At 37.6% G+C, this 21467-nt stretch overlaps 1 long non-coding RNA gene across 1 annotated transcript; it reads right to left on the reverse strand.

Annotated features, from left to right (window-relative positions):
- Positions 1-936: 936 nt before the first annotated feature.
- Positions 937-21143, reverse strand: LOC149150312 (uncharacterized). The gene is made up of 24 exons (XR_016262873.1): positions 21065-21143; positions 20645-20964; positions 20194-20508; positions 19936-20010; positions 17294-17371; positions 17129-17203; positions 16809-17021; positions 16577-16658; positions 16333-16382; positions 16159-16219; positions 15542-15615; positions 14622-14698; positions 14184-14525; positions 13985-14083; positions 13771-13845; positions 5436-5479; positions 4350-4559; positions 4151-4258; positions 3717-3849; positions 3545-3631; positions 3268-3431; positions 2522-2784; positions 2090-2269; positions 937-1890 (listed from the first exon to the last, which is right to left on the reverse strand). It is a non-coding gene; the product is annotated as an uncharacterized LOC149150312 (long non-coding RNA).
- Positions 21144-21467: the final 324 nt, after the last annotated feature.

Genomic DNA, 21467 nt, shown 5'->3' on the forward strand with positions numbered 1-21467 from the left:
ACAACTTCATGTATTCAGAGATCAAAACAACTAGAATTCATGCATTCAGAGATAGTTACAGATTTCATGTATTCATACATTCAGAGATAGTTACAAATTTCATGTATTCAGAAATCAAAACAACTAAAACAACTAGAATTACAGATGAAAGATTTCATGTATTCAGAGATCAAAACAACTAGAATTCATGCATTCAGAGATAGTTACAGATTTCATGTATTCATACATTCAGAGATAGTTACAAATTTCATGTATTCAGAAATCAAAACAACTAGAATTAATTACAGATTTCATCTATTCATGCATTCAGAGCATTCACAGATAGTGACAGATTTCTTCAGACATAGTTGAAAGCGCATAAGCATGATAGTTGAAAGCGCATAAGCATGCAAGTCTTGTAAATTGCGATTGCCAATGGTATAAACGAAGCCTTATAAGGCAGAAATAAAAAATATGAGTAGTATTCCATCAATTGCTTTCGGTAAATAAATCTTTCGGTAAATAAATATCTGTATCAATAGTTTTTTATTGCTAAGTTTGTTTATTAGAAGTCCATAAAAGCAAAACACACAAAGGCTGCGGCAATGGAAAAATATGAGCAATAAATATCTGTATCAATATGTTTTTATTTTTTAAAAGTCCATAAAAACAAAACACAGATATCTGTATCAATATGTTTTTATTTTTTAAAATTCCATAAAAACAAAACACAGGCTACGGCAATGGAAAAATATGAGCAGTAGATATAGATATATGTATCAATGTTTAAACAATAGCCAAGATTCTTCCTTTCCATAGATATCTGTATCAATGTATCTGTATCAATGTTTAAACAATAGCCAAGATTCTTGCTTTCCATAGATATCTGTATCAATGTTTAAACAATAGTCTTCAACCTTTTCATAGATATCTGTATCACTGTTCTCAATTGAATTACTGAATTGAGTTCCAATAGTATTCAACCCAAACATGCTGACTGAGTTACTAAATATGATATTCCCGAGTCTGACAAAGTTTCGAAGTTTCGGCATAAACCAGATACATATGAAAATATTCGTGGTACAAAGAAAGGTTAGATATATGTATCAATATTTAAACAATAGCCATCAACTGAAAGATTCTTGCTTTCAGTAGATATCCGTATCAATAGTTATCAACCTTTCCATAGATATCTGTATCACTGTTTAAACAATAGGCATTTTTTCTCAATTGAATTACTTGAATCTGAGCTCCAATAGTATTCAACCCAAAAATGCTGACTGAGTTAATAAATATAATATTCCCGAGTCTGGCAAAGTTTCGGCATAAACCAGATTTGTCTGAATGCACATGAACATATGAAAATACTCGTGGTACAAAGAAAGATTAGAAACTACTCGTGGTACAAAGAAAGGTTAGGTTTCAAATATAGAAACTGAGAAACCCTCGAAAAGAATATTCATGAATTACACTCCAATGACAGACTTTCAATTTTTACACGACTTAGAAAAATATAGTGACCAGGATTGCACAGTTGCTTAATCTCATCTATGGTACTGAACAATATCTGGTGAAAATTACATTCCTGGTAGAATGCCTCGAAAACAAGTGAAGCATTTCACTCACAATACGCTACCATTATTCATGGTATTCTTGTAAATAAAGAGTCGGTAGACACTTGTTCTTATGTTCCCATTGAACTACCTTGACGATGGTTCCGAACCTTGGTGACTTGATGTTGGATTTGATCCAATCTGTGGGAGGTCCAACACCCCATTTCCCTTCTTACTCCGAAGGCTCAATAGGTCCAACACCCCATTTCCCTTCTTACTCCGAAGGCTCAATAACATGAACTTCCAAGAGTAAATTGATTCTGTTCGGATATTGATTCTGTTTGGATAGGGATTGTTGCTGCATAAATAACCCAAACAATAAATTAAATTGTAATTGATTCTGTTCGGATAGGGATTACTGCTGCATAAATAACCCAAACAATAAATTAAATTGTAATATGCCTTGAACAATAAATTAAATCATAGTATGCGCTTGTCAAAAGCCAAATCTTAAAAATAGATGTATCAACCATGACAGAATGAAAGAGCCCATTTACCTGTTCATTCCCGTTGGTAAATATGCAGAAGGTGCAGTGCGACAGTGAGACATCGAGCTTTGTGCATCAAACACTCCAATTGCACCATCACAGAAGCTCGCATAAATTAGGGCGCTGTTACATGAGTGTATAGCACTTGGCACTTAAAATAGGAGTAGATAGGGAATCATGAGGAGACTACTGCAATGCAACCATGTAACAAGGTCATCCAATCAGATACGTAAGGTACCATGTAACAAGGTCATCCAATCAGATACGTAAGGTAGGTGACATTATATGACTGTCTATGTTTGAATTCAAGACTGCTTACAAGTACTTCATGAGGAGACTATTGAAATGCAACCATGTAACAAGGTCATCCAATCAGATAGAGAAGGTAGGTGACATTATATGACTGTATGTTTGAATTCAAGACTGCTTACAAGTACTTACATAGTGCAAGCGCTACTTGGAAGCATCATATACAGTGAGCTGGTTCTCATGCACAACGAACAAGTGAATTTAATTATTATGAAACTGTACTTTTGTATCCTCGACTGGTGGTAATGATCTTCCTGGCTGTACTGGTACAGCTTAATTTAATTATTATGAAACTGTACTATTGTATCCTCGACTGGTGGTGATGATCTTCCTGGCTGTACTGGTAGAATTTTTAACTTCCGCTTGTCTCACCCATCTATGCCCCAGAGACGTAACTGCCAAAAGACGTGGTTGTGAGTACATGAACATTTCTACTCGGTAAATTTATGTATTTTTTAAAGTGAACATCATGGAGTCACTGATTAGCATGCCATGAAATCAGTGATCTAGATAAATTGGGAGCCTTTGAATTCTTAATCTATAGTGAGGACCGTTAGAACACCATTACTCCCATAATTTGAAAGTTGAAGGTGAGATTAGAGAATAAACCCTTAATTAGCTTGCCATGAAACCAGTGATTTGGATAAATTGGGAGCCTTTGAATTCTTAGCCTATAATGAGGAACATTAGGCAAGAACCTTCTACAGTGATGATCCTGAACTGAACACCATTACCCACAATTACCCACATAATTTGAAAGATGAAGGTGAAGACCAGAATAAACCCCTAAGCAGACCAATGTACCAATAAATTATATATTATATATATAATCGGAAACATTAAAATGAAACTAGTCTTTAGGTAAAAGGCTCTGTTACCTTAAATGCCATCATATTGAATAAGGAGACCTTGCCACCAGTTCACCAGAAGCAGACATCATATAAAAATCATTCTTAGACAAAGCTATACAAGCAGCGGCTTCTTCTAAATTTGTGTCAACAATGTCATTATTCATAACAATCCCACTAGCTGGCTGCCACATCTGTACTACATAAAAAAACAACTGCAAATTATATATCCAAAAGTATAACAAACAAATAAATAAAACAAGCTAAAATAAAAAGGAAGCAAATAACAACTACTAAAGAACCCCACCTTTCCAGGATTCGGTCACTCCGCGAGAGCATTGGATGGTAGTACTAAAACAGCAACACCGGAATTGGTGTATATCACTCTTACTACCTGCAAAAAATAGCGCATCACTTGTTTGGATCGATCAATATCGACAGAATTTAGTGTTTTCTGTAATAGAAGGATGATTGCATACCTCACTCGCATGCAACCTGAGAGTACTACACTGACCCGAATCATTGATTCAGTCAATTTCCAGTTCTTGCTCGTCTGTAACCTCATCTAGAAGCCTTGGTTTAACCTTTGGGGTCAGACTGCTATCTATACTACTGTGCACACATGTCTCGAGTGTCAGATATTGTTTAAAAGGGGAAACGAACAAAATCCTATGCTATATGTAAACTTGAAAGCAACAATATCTGGACTCTCGAGTGAAAGTTTAGAAAATGATAAGACAAACTAAATTGAATATCGCTGGACAAATATGCTAGATTCTAAAGAATTATACTTGAAAGCAACAATATCTGGACTTGGAGTGAAAGTTTAGAAAATGATAAGACAAACTAAATTGAATATGGTAGGACAAATATGCTAGATTCTAAAGAAATCATTCTAGGGGAAAGCACTTACAAAATTGGTCATTGACACTGCAGGTGGAAGTCTCCTTGAACGTTCTATACCGTTGGGAAGGGAACCAGGAGCATTGACGACGGGAGGCATGACATTCACAATTGAAGTCTGAATAGTAAAATGATTAGTTAGAATTTAAACTTTACTATTAATTAGTAGTGCATGCACGCAGTAAATGTGCATGGAAGAAGCAATTTACCTTTGTTGGCATTGTCTCTGGTGCCACCTCGTTCCCTCCAAGGATCACTCTCCAACATGCAAATTAAGCGAAATCCCTCTACTTTGGCTAAGATCTTTGTGCCATTGTCCTTTGTTGTGACTTACTGAAACCTGAAACGAAGGTGATTGGCTAAGATATTTGTGCCACTGTCATTTGTTGTGACTTACTGAAACGAAGGTGAGGACTAGCCTGCAGCTTTGACTTACTGAAACGAAGGTGAGGACTAGCCTGCAGCTTTTTGGAAATAATACAAAGATTAGATCAAGACAACTTAAAATAATGCGTTGAAACTTTTTTGGTCAAAACCATTATCTTTGGTCAAAACCATTATCTTTCAAACTATAAAATAAGGTGAGGACTAGCCTGCAGCTTTTTGGAAATAATACAAAGATTAGATCAAGACAACTTAAAATAATGCGTTGAAACATTTTTGGTTTATTTGAAATTCGTCACCAGCTGCCAAGAACCTATTCCTAGTTGTATCAAATTGCACAACACTTCAGGAACGCTTCCTAAAACCACAATTTGTCTGCTTGATTGTTCCCTCACTTTCGTTCCACTCAACCAGGTATGAATTCACCATCTTTACATATTCACCATCTTTACATGCTCCACAAGAGAAGAGCTTAATGAAACACAAATGATTATATACTTCAGAAAAGGCATAGTCTTGAAAGAGCAAACATAGAAAATTGGAGAAAGTAACATTCATGTGGAAAGGGCATAGTCTTAACAACACTTCAGGAACGCTTCCTAAAACCACAATTTGTCTGCTTGATTGTTCCCTCACTTTCATTCCACTCAACCAGGTATGAATTCACCATCTTTACATATTCACCATCTTTACATGCTCCACAAGAGAAGAGCTTAATGAAACACAAATGATTATATACTTCAGAAAAGGCATAGTCTTGAAAGAGCAAACATAGAAAATTGGAGAAAGTAACATTCATGTGGAAAGGGCATAGTCTTGACAGAGCAAATATAGAAAATTGGAGAAAGTAACACTCAAATCCACATGAAGACACTTTACAAACTAAACATCATTCCAAGTTGACATTTTACCTTGTTCCATCAGCGCTATAAGTCATTGTAGTGCACCAGAGGCCCTGCAAGATCATACAACCAGGGTTTGATCTTTCCATCAATCGATGTAGAAAAAATACAATGCATACTAACAAAGAATCAAAATCCATCTATCTTTAGGCAATAAAGTATTTTTCACATGGCCAAAAATTAGTAGGAAGCCAAACATCAAACAAAAATAGAATATGCAAACCTGAAAACAACTAGAATTTAATATTAAACTCAATTGCTTTCTTAGGGCATCCGAGCACTCATAACAAGACACAAGAAATAAATTGACCTTGTTAATTTTCTTCGATCATATATTTCTTAGGGCATCTGAGCACTCATAACAAGACACAAGAAATAAATTGACCAGTTTGGACGATCATGGCCACCTTGAAGGACGATGGCCTTCATCCAAGATGTTTTCCATGTATCGCACTCAACGAAATATCTTCGAGCATCTTTAACTTTGATACGGGGATGACCCTATATCAACATGTATTTGCTAATCTTACCTAACCTCTTTTCTCTTTCCTTTTTATCTTGCTAATCTATATTAGAAAATTTCTTCCAACATGTATTTGCTAATCTTACCTTTAGCTCTTTTCTCTTTCCTTTTTATCTTGCTAGTCTATATTAGAAAATTTCTTTTGATTTTACATGAATAAAGGGCTGCGTCCCACCAACAATCTATTAAAATTGACAACTAGGGCCAAATTCCACTTTGGATAACTCATTTGGAGATAATGATTCCAAATCTCCTTTGATTTTACATGAATAAAGTACTGTGTCCCACCAACAATCCATTAAAATTGACAACTACAGCCAAATTCCACTTTGGATAGCTCATTTGGAGATAATGATTGCATTGAATTCCTCTTTTCAAGAGGACCAAAATCGACCTACCTTCAATGCTACATGATCAAACTTAATTGCTTTCTTAGGCATTTGAGCACTCATAACAAGACACAAGAAATAAATTGACCAGTTTGGACGATCATGGCCACTGTGAAAGATGATGGCCTTCACCCAAGATGTTTTCCATGTATCACACTAAACGAAAGATAGATGATGGCCTTCATCTAAGATGTTTTCCATGTATCACACTCAACGAAATATCTACAAGCATATTTAACTTTGATAAGGGATGACTCTATATCAACATGTATTTGCTAATCTTACTTTTAGCTCTTTTCTCTTTCCTTTTTATCTTGCTAGTTTATATTACAAATTTTATTTTGATTTTACATGAATAAAGGGCTGCGTTCCACCAACTATCTGTTAAAAAAATTCTACTTTTACAACTCATTTGGAGATAATGATTGTAATTTGTATTGAATTTCTCTTTTTGAGAGGACCAAAATTGACCTAAAAGATCATCAAATTTGACAAGGGAAAATGTATTTTCATATTGTAAGCCCACATGTGCATATTTGATTAGGTAGGCTATAAATACAATTGACCTCAACCTCATTTGAACATTATCATGAGATATTCTTCTATTCTCTTTCTTGTTTTTGGCTCGCAAAGGTTTGAGGCAGATCCACAGAGGAATGGGTTTGCACAAAGGTGAAATTACAGAGTCCAAAGCTCGCATCATTGTTTTAGGGTTTTAGGCCTCAGTCGCAGGCATGTCACAGAGAGATCTCGGTTGCAGTCAATCGTTGGCCGATTCATCCTTGCGACTGAAGCATTTTAGTTGCTTGCACAACATGTCCTCCATGCGATCGAAAGTAGTGTTTGGTTTTTCAGTTATCTGAAGTTTTCGCTCGTTGATTGCAGTGTTCGGCAATTGATCACAGACAATGACAATTCATTATAGGCTTCTGAATTAGGGTTTTGAGTATGAGCATGGTTGGGTTCATCTCATGGATATTGTTTAGTTGATTTTTGTTGGATAAGCTGAGGGCGTTGCACCCAAAGTTGTGGGTGTGAATCCACGAAGAGATTTGATGACTTGGCACTTGGACATGATAGAGCACCCTTAAAGGGGCAAGGGGTTGCTTCAAGCACACAAAGAGTCTTTGTCACTATGGAAAAATGAATGTTTATATGTTTTGAGCCGCTGAATTGTTTTAAAGATCAAGTCGGCCTTAGTTAAAGAGTCCCTTCTTGAAGAGATAAATGTCACCCTAAGAGAAAGATATAAATATGTGAGAGGAGAGACCTCATTCCACACATCCAAGGAGCAACACATCAAAGAATATACCTCTGAAATAGCTACAGATTAGGAGTTCAAGTGAAGTGTAGAAGGAGCATTTTGTGTCTTCTTGAGACTGTTTTGAGGACGATATTGATAAGCAACAGGCCGAGGACTAAGAGGGTAATTTTAGGCAAATTTTGTGCACGTTTGAGGAGGTTTTTCTCTGTGTTTCATGCTGCAGGTTCTTTGGATTGATTGCAGGTGAACAACACATCTTTTGGGGAGGGCAAAGAGACCTAGTAGGATGCATAACCTAGGCCACAATGACAATAGGGGACAACGTAGTTAGAAGAGGCCTGAAGTGAGGGAAAACACAAGTTTTGTATCGGAATTTAGGGTTGATGTTTGCCCTCACTAGAGCTCAGAAATTGCACTGAAGCCGAAATCAAGTGGAGAAGGAGGAGGTTGCAGGAAAAGGTATGTTTGTCCTTATGTTTTGATGTTTTTTAGTGGATGGTCGTCCTAGTTTGGAAAAAGTTTGAGGGGCATCTAAAGGACTGTGTGGAGGGTAAAAGAAGGCGTCCTTGCAGCCCTAGATCAATTTGACAAGGAATTTGGCTGCTATAAGAAGGACAAACTTTGAGAAGCCTAAGGGTTTGGTTCTCGGAGAAATAAGGGTAGCCAAGTAGGCTTATGAATCATCCCTAAGTTAATCGCCGGAGAAGGACTATAGACAATCATAGTGGGCAACCCTCCATGCCCTAAGATTGTCTACATTGGAGCAGCACAAGAAGGCAATAGTGGGAAGAAGTCCCAATGAGCTGAGGAGCAACAATGGGTAATCTCGAAGTTATTCACAAACAAATTTGTGAACAACTCACAAGAAGACCCTATGTGTTGATTCATTGATGGACTAATGATCCGTTAGAGGGCAATTGGTGGACGTGTTTAGAGACCTAAACGAGCGAGATTCATTGATAGAGGTAGATTGGTGTTGTAGTTTGGGAGCCAAAGGATTGACATATGTGTTCAGGACACATGGACTGAAAGGGTGGTGGAGCACTAGATCATGTTGGAATTTTTGAGTCTAACTATTAGAAATCTTTCCTGTACTTTCTGATTTATTTCTTCCTACTTGTTTCATTAGTTAACAAGTTATTTACCATGTAAATACTGAAAATAAATACAAGTACAGTGTCAACACATACAGATCAACTGAAGGAAAAACAAGCACACAAGTGACACTGTAATTTTTGGACTAATCTCCCCGGAAAAACCTAATGTGGGAAAACCAGTGCAGCGATCTGAGGGTTTTATTATTAAGCAGTTTCAAAATACAATCTGGGTGCCAGTCGTGGCTCACCCAACAGAGAATTCCCTCGGCAGTAGTACCTCTTAGTCGGAGACAGATATCAACTCTAATCCGCTCCATGAAATCTCCCAGCGTCAGCCTCTCTAGCCCAGTGTTAACCTCTCGGGGCTCTGCGTCAGCCTCTGCATCTCCCATGCTGGCCCTCCTCAAGCTCTACGTAACACCTGGCTGCCTCTGCGTGGCCTCTAGATGGCTCTGCATCAACCCTCTCCCAGCTTCTACATGGCCTCTAGCTGGCTCTGCATCAACCCTCTCCTGGCTTCTGCGCTAATGCTCCCAGTACTATCTCCGCCTCTTTGTTACTGCATTCACTGCCTTTCAACTACAACTTTGATCACTCCTTCGATTTCCTCGGCAAACCCTGCCCCAAAAAATCAAATTCTTGATCAACTCGGTGTGTCCTCCAACTGACCCTCAATTCTCTTCTTATGCTTTTCTCGTTGACAATTCAACGACCGAGATTGAGTCCCTAATCAACGAGTAAGCTTAGATCTGACTTGATCCATGACTTTTGGACCATTCTAACTCAGTTTTATATTAATTCACATTAATATTTTGTTTTCCCTAAGTCTAAACTTAGGGACTCCATTAAAAATATTAATTATTTTAATATCTCCCAAATTGGTTAGATTCTACCAAAACCATTTTTGGGTCTTGGACTTGGGGATTCCATTAAAAATATTAATTATTTTAATATCTTCCAAATTGGTTAGATTCTGCCAAAACCATTTCTGGGTCTTGGAGATCTCATGTTCTTTAGCCTCGCCACCAATTTTCAAGGCTAGAGCACATCCAATGCTACGCCGAATCAACACTCCTTAGCGAGGACTGTGCTCTAGTAATACTCCTCACTGAGCATCACCCTGATCATCTGGCATCGGTCCCTCTGCTGATGCTAGCCCTGCTGCCCAACATTCTCTGCACTGTTGCATCATGTACTACTACCCATGGCCCTGCCACTGCCACTGCTACATTTGTACGGTAGCTCCCTCTGCATTCGTGCTGCTGCCCATGGCCCTGCCACTTCCGCTGTTGCATCTGCCCTTCAACCCCTCTCATCATGCTGCATCGTGTTGCCCATAACATTGCCACTGCTAACTGCTGCAGTGAAACTTAGTTACTAAGAAGTAATTGATCTCCCAACTTTGACATCTCCGTCAGGCTAGAAATACTCTGATGCTGAAGCTCCCTCTGTCAGTGACGAGTGCTCCCTCTCTGACCTCTGCGCTACTGCAACAACTCTGTGCATCTCGCACTACTGCCTCACGCTGTCTTGAGACACCTGCACTGTATTTCCCTCTGTTGCTCCATTCGCATCCGTCTCTACCGACATCTGCCAGTCCTACTACTCTTCGGGACTCCTGTAGCAAGGTATGATCCAAGACGTTGGGTACCTCAAGGATCTTGCCCCTCATTGCCTGTAGTCCATCTGACTATAGCTCGATGTCTCCCCACTTCCTTTCAAGTGGCGCATGAACACCATGGCACAGTCATCATCTGTCTCCACTTCTTTCTCCGCCCTTGTTGGTGCAGCCTTGGTCTCAAAAGCCTCTCCCTTGCTCTTCTTCCTCGGACACTGGCTCGCATAGTGACCTAGTTCCCAACATTTCTTCCTGCCTTGGTTAGCGTTTTCATCTCTTCTTGACGAAGAGCCGCCCACAATTCCACCCAATCTGGAAGGGTCGACCTGCCAATATGCTCTCGACAAATACCTCCCAATCCTCTAAGACTACGTTCAATGAGGTCCTCACCATCATCTCCTCATTCGGCATGGCCCCTATGGAAGTCAGCTGATCTCGGATCTCCTTCAATTGACTGAGGAAGGTGTCTATCTATTCTCCTTTCTGCATCTGGTATAACTGCAATTGATTCTCTAGTAGCATCTTCCTCTGCATGGAAGTATGCTGATACAATTTCGTCAGGGCCTCCCACATCGCATTTGTCGTGTCCTTTTCGACAAGATGTGGTGGTCCTTGACCCCGTCAAGGATGATGCTCTTGGCCCTCACCATTACTTCCTCGTACTTTTTGTTCTTATCTGGTTCAACCGGGATCGCTATCGTGTTCAAGGCGAAGTGCTTGAGACAATTCCTGTCTAGAACGGACAAGATCCTGGCCTTTCAGACTACGAAGTTTGAGGCTCTGTCTAGTCTGTCTTGATCTCTTACCGCATTCACTGCCATTTCACTACTCCTCCTTCGACTCTTCCGAGTCTCTCTACTTCCCTCCTGGAAGTTCTCGGTGTGACTCCGTCTGAGCCTCGATTTCCCTCTTGGAAACGCCTCTGTCAATGTCGAGATGCCCCTACTTCGATCATTAGTGCAGCTGCACCACTAATCTAGATTTCTTGGCTAGAAATCCTCGACAGCAACTCCCTCCTCCTTGGTCTTGCCCTGTTGGGTACTGTTCTGACCACATTACCCCACCAACTTCATTCTGCAACTTACCCACATCGTCCTATGCCCCAACAAACTGAAGGTTATAGCCTCTAGGCTCTGCGCAATCCTGACACCAACAAAATTTGCACTTCCTAGCCACGGGTGTCAATCCTTCCTCACTGAGAAAGATGACCGGGCACTACGTAGGTTAGGTCTACTCCTTTCTGCCATTGCATTGATCCTTTTCCCGGCTCAAGCTGATGACACATGCACTGTGTCACCCCTACCTTACTGCTTTTCCGCTAGGAACAACTTCTGTCATTCGGGACAACTGTTTTTGCTGCTGCTGCTCTGCTCGGCTGATGCCCTCAGTTATCCTGTGATCTGCAACCATGCTCTGATTTCCAATTTATTTTTTCCTACTTGTTCCATTAATTAATAAGTTATTTACCATGTAAATACTGAAAATAAATACAAGTACAATCTCAACACAAAAAGATCATCAACTGAAGGAAAAACAAGCACACAAGTGACGCTGTTATTTTTGGACCAATATCTCCGGAAAAACCCAATGCGGGAAAACCGGTGCAGCGATCTAAGGGTTTTATTATTAAGCAGTTTCAGAATACATTCTGGGTGCCAGAGATGGCTCACCCAATAGAGAATGCCCTCGATAGTAGCACTTCTCAGTCGGAGACAGATATCAGCGCCAATTTTCCCCACGAAATCTCCCAGCGTCAGCCTCTAGGGTCTGCGTTAGCATCTCTGGCCTAGCGTTAGCCCAACGTCAGCCTATTTAGCCCAACGTCAACCTCTTGGGGCTCTGCGTCAGCCCCTGGAACCTCTACATCTCCCACAATAACCCTCCTCAGGATCTGCGCACCTCCTGGCTGCGTCTGCGTGGCCTCTGGCTGCTTTTGTGGCCTCTAGTTGGCTCTACGTCAACCCTCTCCTGGCTTTTGCGCTGATGCTCTCCCAGCTTTTGCGCGGAACCTCTACATCTCCCACAATAACCCTCCTCAGGATCTGCGCACCTCCTGGCTGCGTCTGCGTGGCCTCTGGCTGCTTTTGTGGCCTCTAGTTGGCTCTACGTCAACCCTCTCCTGGCTTTTGCGCTGATGCTCTCCCAGCTTTTGCGCTGATCCTGTCGGTACTATCTCTATCTCCCTACTACTGCATTCACTGCCTCTCAGCTGCAACTCTGATCACTCCTTCGATTTCCTCACAAGCCATGCCCCAGAAAATCGAATTCTTGATCAACTCGGTGTGTCCTCCACCTAACCCTCGAGCCTCTTCTTATGCTTTTCTCGTTGACAATTCAACCACTAAGATTAAATCCCTAATCAACGACTACGATTAGATCTGACTTGAGCAATGACTTTTGGACCATTCTAACTCAGTTTTATATTAATTCACATTAATATTTTATTTTCCAAAGTTTAGACTTAAGGCTCCATTAAAAAATTAATTATTTTAATATCTCCTAAACTGGTTAGATTCTACTCAAACCATTCTGGGTCTTGGAGATCTCATGTGCTTTAGCCTCTCCACCAATTTTCGAGGCTAGATCACATCTGTTGCTACACGAAATCAACACATCAACAAGTAGGTCAAGTGTTGTCTTATTCAGGGTAGATTGGTTGAAGCACTAACACTGAACCCTAGTTTGTATTTCTTGTATTAGTGATTGTATGAGGGCCATGATCCCTTGTACTAGAGCCCTAAACAATGTACTACAATTTGTTAATATAACGAAGTTGGGTTGTTGAAAAATGATAAGAAGTTTATTTATGTACATGTTGATTTTTTGTTGTATTTATTTCATTGTGCAAAGTAGTTTGTTGTGGCATTTGAGTTGGTTGTGTCATAGATTCTTAGACACTAACCTACATTTTCTAGTGACGTGGGAAAACAACATCCTCGTCTCTAGTGCACATTGTGTAGGGGTGTGCGTGTGATGTGGAGAAAAAAAGCACATAAATTTTTAAACATTCCATTTGATATATATGTCAAACCACTAACTGAGTGTTACTACCTGAGAACCATGTTAAACATTCCATTTGATATATATGTCAAACCACTAACTGAGTGTTACTACCTGAGAACCATGTTAGAAGGAAAAAACTTCATGTAAATAAATAATAATAACACTATTTTGTTGGAAACCAACATGATTCACCCATCCTTTGTGTGGCATTTACATTGCCTATCTACTCAACTCGACCCTCCGAGACACTACAATTCTAGTCACTCAATTCACAAACTAGTATTCTATATGATATCATGAATAAAGCACGAGTTTAAATAAAAAATATACAGAGCGATGTATTAAACATACACATACCTACCCTACCACCTGAGAACCATGCTAGAAGGGAAAAACTTAAAGTAAACAAATAATAATAGCACTATTTTGTTGGAAACCAACATGACTCACCCATCCTTTGGGTGGCATCTACATTGCCTATCTTCTCAACTCGATCCTTCAAGACACTACAATTATAGTCACTCACTGCACAAAGTAATATTATATATGAGATCATGAATAATCACGAGTTTAAATAACAAATATACAAAGCGATGTATTAAACATACACATCCCTACCCTCCCTTAGCTAATATTTTAGCAACGAATAGAATAAATCACTTACAATTTGTAGAATGTCTCACCCATCCTCCGCCGAAGTTGTAGAATGTCTAATGCATCTTTACCACTTCACCTTTGTAGATTGTACAATTGTAGCTCTTCACTATATAAAGAAGATCAGTGTAGTTGATTATGACAACATAGATAAAGCATATAATAAATTGAATAGCAAAAAAATGGAGCCACAAATTAGCAAAATATACCTTTAAGTGAAAGGGCATTAGATGTGTTGACTCACCCTCATTTACGAACAATAACCTCCATTTTTTTGTCTGCTTCCTTTGTTTCCTTTTCCACACCAACAAATGAAACCGAGACCAAATTACAAAGAACGTGAAAAAAAAGGAAAACGAGTACAACAAACCCAATAAATGAAACCAAGACAAAACTACAAAAATAAAGAGAAACAAAAAGGTGAAACAAAGAAAAACGATTACAACACAAAGCATGGCCATGCTCAAACTCAACAAAAAAAAACATGAACAAAGAAAAAAATGCAAACACCCGTTCTGCACATTATCTCTCTTGCAATGTACCGTCCTCTCCTGGAAGGAAAAGAAGTAAACTGAATAAGGTTAAAATACACATAGTAATGGTACACATATTTCAAAACCAATAATTATTCATAATAGGAAACATACTTTTCCTAGAGTTTGTTTTATAACAATCAATGATCTCTTTTGTATTCCACTTGCTTGTACTCATCAGAACAAGTCATCTGGAAGGAAAAGAAGTAAATTGAATAAGGTTAAAATATACATAGTAATGGTACACATATTTCAAAACTAATAATTAAGGAAAAGAAGTAAATTGAATAAGGTTAAAATATACATAGTAATGGTACACATATTTCAAAACTAATAATTATTCACAATAGGAAACATAACTCCCCTAGAGTTTGCTTTATAACAATGAACAATCTCTTTTGTATTCCGCTTGCTCATTCTCATCGGAATGAGCAAGATACAAAATAAGCTATAATAAGGTTAAAATATACATAGTAATGGTACACATATTTCAAAACTAATAATTAAGGAAAAGAAGTAAATTGAATAAGGTTAAAATATACATAGTAATGGTACACATATTTCAAAACTAATAATTATTCACAATAGGAAACATAACTCCCCTAGAGTTTGCTTTATAACAATGAACAATCTCTTTTGTATTCCGCTTGCTCATTCTCATCTAGAGTTTGCTTTATAACAATGAACAATCTCTTTTGTATTCCGCTTGCTCATTCTCATCGGAATGAGCAAGATACAAAATAAGCTATTAGAATTGTTATATAAATTAAACTAGAGATAATAATGAAATTATTAATCATAATAAGAAACACACCTTTCTTTGAGTTTGTTATATAAAAAGGGAGGTCATTTTGTATTTCACAATAGGAAACATAACTCCCCTAGAGTTTGTTTTATAACAATGAACAATCTCTTTTGTATTCCGCTTGCTCGTTCTCATTGGAATGAGCAAGCTACAAAATAAGCTATTAGAATTGTTATATAAATTAAACTAGAGATTATAATGAAATTATTAATCATAATAAGAAACACACCTTTCTTTGAGTTTGTTATATAAAAAGAGAGGTCATTTTGTATTTCACGTGTTCATGCTCACTGAACAAATATTCTGCAATAAATACATAAAAAAAATATTAAATTTCTAATAAAAGTTAAACTAGAGAGTCTGAGGCATGAACTTGTCATGCAACTTAGTTTGAGTCCAATTGTATTCCATGCCATATCAAAAAAAAATATAAATTTTCTAGACTACATGTACTTGTACTAGGAATAATACAAACAATGCTTTCATAAGAAGTAATTTTTTTTGTTTGAAAATGAATCTAAACATATCTAAACAAATTGAACTCCCAAAACCATAGGGTCCAGAAGGCAATAGTGTTGTATGTTAGCACGATGGTTGATTTGTTGAAAGGTCAATATGCTTGCTTGCTCAACTTTACCCACCTCTTCTTGCTTGCTCAACTTTACCCATCTCTTATATAGAGCATGTACTATGGAGAGCAAAAAAAAATACAAATTTAAAAAAACCATGTGATGTATACGTGAAACCACTAATTAAATAAAACAACCCAAGAACCATGCGCGAAGGAGAAATAGTAGTGCTAACAAATAATAAAAATACTATTTTTTTTGGAAAACTAAGACTCACCCATCCTCTATGTTCCATTTGCATTGTTTAAAGTATCTTCTCCACTCGACCATCCCAAACACTACAACGGTAATCACTCACCGCACAAAGTAATCTTGTATGTGAAATCATGAATAAACCACAATAGAAATTGAATAAAAAATATACATAACGATAAATTAATCATACACATACCTGCTAACTCTTCAATAATATCATAGCAGCAACAATTCTGAACAATAAGCCTGGAAATGTGAACCCCGTTATAACTTTTCTCTCTATTTCGTATCACATTTTCCGGAAAATCTCAAACCTCACACCCATTAACAAGATCATACTACCTTGAAGGCATGACAAAAGGATGAACCATTGTGCAAGCAACATATATTACGGTGGATTAAAACACAATATTATTATGTAGGAAAAAAATATGGCTCACCAATCCTTTGCGACATGTTTGTAGAATCTCTATGGTATTTTCACCACTTCACATTCATAGACTATACAACTATAGTCGTTCACTACACACAGAAAATAAATATAGTTGAGTATGAGACCACATATAAAAAACCATATAATAAATTGAAAAGCAAGCAAATAAAGTCACGAACGAGGAACAGATAATTGTGAATTGTTAGTGAAGTGTATTGTGTATAGTTAGGGTGATTCACCTTCATTTATCAATGATAACCTCCACCTCATTTCTTTCATTTTTTCTCCATGCAAACAAAACCAACACCAAACTACAAGAAATGAGAAAATGAGTGCAACACAAAGCATGGGCACTCTCAAACTTGACTAAAACAAAACATGTAGACAACAATAAACAAAAAATTGCAAACTTCCCCCTTGGACATTATATCTATTGAGTGTCCTCTCCTCCGCTGAAAAGAAAAAAGTGGGGTGATTAAGGTTAAAATACCAACATAGATATTAATATTAATGATAGGCATATTTAAAAACCGATAATTATTTAGAATAAGAAACATACCTCCTTTAGAATTTGTTGTTTAACGATAGACATTGCTTTGTATTCCATTTACTTGTGCTCACAAGAACAAGCCATCTACAACAGAGACATAATAAAATATTAGAATCATTATACAAGTTAAGTTAGAGAGTTGAACGTAATAATCAATCATAATATGAAACATACATGTCCTTGAATTTTGTTATATAAAGGGGGATAATCGATTGTGTATTTCACGTATTCATGCTCACTGGAATCAACCATCTGCAATAGATACATAATAAACTATTAGGATTCTAATAAAAGTTAAACTAGAGAGTTGAAGGCAAGAACTTATCATCCAACCTAATTACAATCCATTTATATTCCATGCTATATCTCAAAATATATAAATTTTCTAAACTGGAAGTAATTCTACTAGGAATAATGCCATTAATGTTTTCATAAGAGAAATAATTCTTTTTGTAGAGGGATCTAAGCATATTTAAACATATTGAACACCCAAAATCCTAGAGGCCACAAGGCAATAGTGTTGTTTATTAGCACAATGGTTGATTGGTTGAAGGGTCTATATGCTTGCTTGCTCAACCTTACCATCCTCTGTTGAGATTTGTAGCTTGGTAGCTTGGTAGATACTCCAAACCCTAGAGTACAAGGTTGTGAAGGATTTGGAAACACATGGGATTTGTGGTCTATATGCTTGCTTGCTCAACCTTACCATCCTCTGTTGAGATTTGTAGCTTGGTAGCTTGGTAGATACTCCAAACCCTAGAGTACAAGGTTGTGAAGGATTTGGAAACACATGGGATTTATGGGCAGTGTACCCAAGCTGCCGGCTTTGCACCAAAAGTTGTGGGTGTGAATCCATGAAGAGAATCGATGACTTGGCACTTGGACATGATAGAGCACCCTTAAAGGATGCTTTAAGCACCAAGAGAGCCCTTGTCAATGTGGAAAAATGAACGTTTATATGTCTTGAGTGGGTGAATTGTTTTAAAGATCAAGTCAGCCTTAGTTAAAGAGACCCTTCTTAAAGGGATAAATGTCATCCTAAGCGAAAGATATAAATACGTGAAAGGAGAGAGCTCATTTCACACATCCAAGGAGCAACACATCAAAGAATATACCTCTAAAATAGATGAGGATCAAAAGGAGTTCAAGTGAAGTGGAGAAGGAGCATTTTTGTGTCTTCTTGAGACTGTTTTGAGCACATTATTGATAGGCCACAGGCTGAGGGATAAGAGGTGAATTTTGGGCAAATTTTGTGCATGTTTTAGGAGATTTTTCTTTGTGTTTCAGGCCGCAGGTTCTCTGGATTGATTGCAGGTGAACGACATATCTTTTGGGGAGGACGGAGAGGTCTAGTAGGATGCCTAACCTAGGCCACAATCACAACAGGGGACAACGTAGTTAGAAGAGGCCTGAAGTGAGGGAAAACACAAGTTTTGGATCAAAATTTAGGGTTGATGTGTGCCCTCACTAGAGCTTAGAAATTGCATTGAAGCCGAGGTCAAGGGGAGCAATAGGAGGTTGCAGAACAAGGTATGTTTGTCCTCTTGTTTTGATGTTGTTTTTTAATGGATGGTTATCCTAGTTTGGACAAAGTTTGAGGGGCCTTTAACACAAGTTTTGGATCAAAATTTAGGGTTGATGTGTGCCATCACTAGAGCTTAGAAATTGAATTGAAGCCGAGGTCAAGGGGAGGAGGTTGTAGAACGAGGTATGTTTGTCCTCTTGTTTTGATGTTGTTTTTTAATGGATGGTTATCCTAGTTTGGACAAAGTTTGAGGGGCATCTAAAGGACTGTGTGGAGGGTAGAAGAAGGTGTCCTTGCAGCCCTAGATCAATTTGACAAGGAATTTGGTTGCTATAAGAAGGAAAAACTTTGAGAAGCCTAAGGGTTTGGTTCATGGAGAAATAAGGGTAGCCAAGGAGGCTTATGAATCATCCCTAAGTTAATTGTTAGAGAAGGACTATAGACAATCATAGTGGGCAACCCTCCATGCCCTAAGATTGTTTACATTGGAGCAACACAAGAAGGCAATAGTGGGAAGAAGTCCCAAAGAACTGAGGAGCAACAATGGGTAATCTCAAAGTTATTCACAAACAAAGTTGTGAACAACTCACAAGAAGACCCTATGTGTTGATTCATCGATGGACTAATGATCAACTAGAGGGCAGTGGGAGAGCCGTGTTCAGACACCTTAAGGAGAAAGATTCATTGATAGAGGCAGATTGGTGTTGTTGTAGTTTGGGATGCAAAGGAACGACATGTGTTCGGGACACATGGTTTGAAAGGGCTGTGGAGCGCTACATCAACAAGTAGGTCAAGTGTTGTCTTGTTGAAGCTAGATTGGTTGAAGGGCTGACACCGAACCCTATTTTGTATTTCTTGTATTAATGATTGTATGAGGGCCATAATCCCTGGTACCAGAGCCTTAAATAATGTACTACAATTTGTTCATATAACGAAGTTGGGTTGTTGAAAAGTGGTAAAAAATTATCTATTTATGTACATGTTTTGTTGTATTTATTCCATTGTACAAAGTAGTTTGTTGTGGCATTTGAGTTGGTTGTGTCATAGATTCTTAGACCCTAACCTACATTCTCTAGTGACGTGGCAAAACAACATCCTCGTCTCTAGTGCACATTGTCTAGGGGTGTGCATGTGATGTGGAGCAAGAAAGCACATAAATTTAAACATTCCATTTGATGTATATGTTAAACCACTAACTAAGTGGTACTGCTCGAGAACCATGCTAGAAGGAAAAAACTTCAAGTAAACAAACAATAATAACACTATTTTGTTGGAAATCAACACGACTCACCCATCCTTTGTGTGGCATCTACATTGCCAATCTTCTCAGCTCAACCCTCTGAGACACTATAATTGTAGTGACTCACTGCACAAAGCAATATTATATATGAGATCATGAATAAAGCATGAGTTTAAATTACAAATATACAAAGCGATGTATTAAACATACACATACATGCCCTACTACACGAGAACCATGCTAGAAGGAAAAAACTTCAAGTAAACAAATAATAATAACACTATTTTGTTGGAAACCAACATGACTCACCCATTCTTTGCGTGGCATCTACATTGTCTATCTTCTCAACTCGACCCTCGAAGATACTACAATTGTAGTCACTCAATGAATAAAGTAATATTATATATGAGATCATGAATAAAGCACGAGTTTAAATAACAAATATACAAAGCGATGTATTAAACATACACATACCTGCCCTTCCTTGGCTAATATTTTAGGAGCTAATAGAATAAATCACTTACAATTTGTAGAATGTCTCACCCATCCTCTGCCACAGTTGTAGAATGTCTAATGCATCTTCAATTTACCTTTGTAGATTGTACAATTGTAGCTCTTTGCTGCCTAAAGAAGATCAATGTAGTTGATTATGACAACATAGATAAAGCATATAATAAATTGAATAGCACAAAAATGGAGCCACAAATTAGCAAAATATACTTTTCATTTAAGCGCATTGCATATAGGTGTGTTGACTCACCCTCATTTACGAATAATAACCCACATTTTTTTTGTCTGCTTCCTTTGTTTCCTTTTACACACCAACAACTGAAACCGAGACCAAACTAAAAAGAACGTGAAAACAACAACCAAAAAAAAAAAAGAGTACAACAAACCCAATAAATGAAACCAAGACAAAACTACAAAAAAAAAAGAGAAAAAAAGGTGAAACAAAGAAAAACAATTACAACACAAAGCATGGCCATGCTCAAACTCAACAAACAAACAAAAACAAGAAAAAAGAAAAAAATGCAAACACCCGTTCTGCACATTATCTCTCGTGCAATGTACCGTCCTCTCCTGGAAGGAAAAGAAGTAAATTGAACAAGGTTAAAATACACATAGTTAGTAATGGTACACATATTTCAAAACCAATAATTATTCATAATAGGAAACATACCTCCCCTAGAGTTTGTTTTATAACAATGAACGATCTCTTTTGTATTCCACTTGCTCGTGCTCATCAGAACAAGTCATCTACAAAAGATACAAAATAAGCTATTAGAATTGTTATATAAATTAAACTAGAGATTAGAATGAAATTATTAATCATAATAAAAAACACACCTTTCTTTGAGTTTGTTATATAAAAAGAGAAGCCATTTTGTATTTCACGTGTTCTCACTCGACAAATATTCTGCAATAAATACATAAAAAAAATATTAAATTTCTAATAAAAGTTAAACTAGAGAGTTTGAAGGCATGAACTTGTCATGCAACTTAGTTCGAGTCCAATTGTATTCCATGCCATATCACAAAAAAATATAAATTATCACAAAAAATATAAATTTTCTAGACTAGAT

This window comes from Pinus tabuliformis, chromosome 9, assembly GCF_031772625.1.
Source record: "Pinus tabuliformis cultivar Carrire ecotype Pingquan chromosome 9, CPIR1, whole genome shotgun sequence".
Lineage (NCBI taxonomy): Eukaryota > Viridiplantae > Streptophyta > Pinopsida > Pinales > Pinaceae > Pinus > Pinus tabuliformis.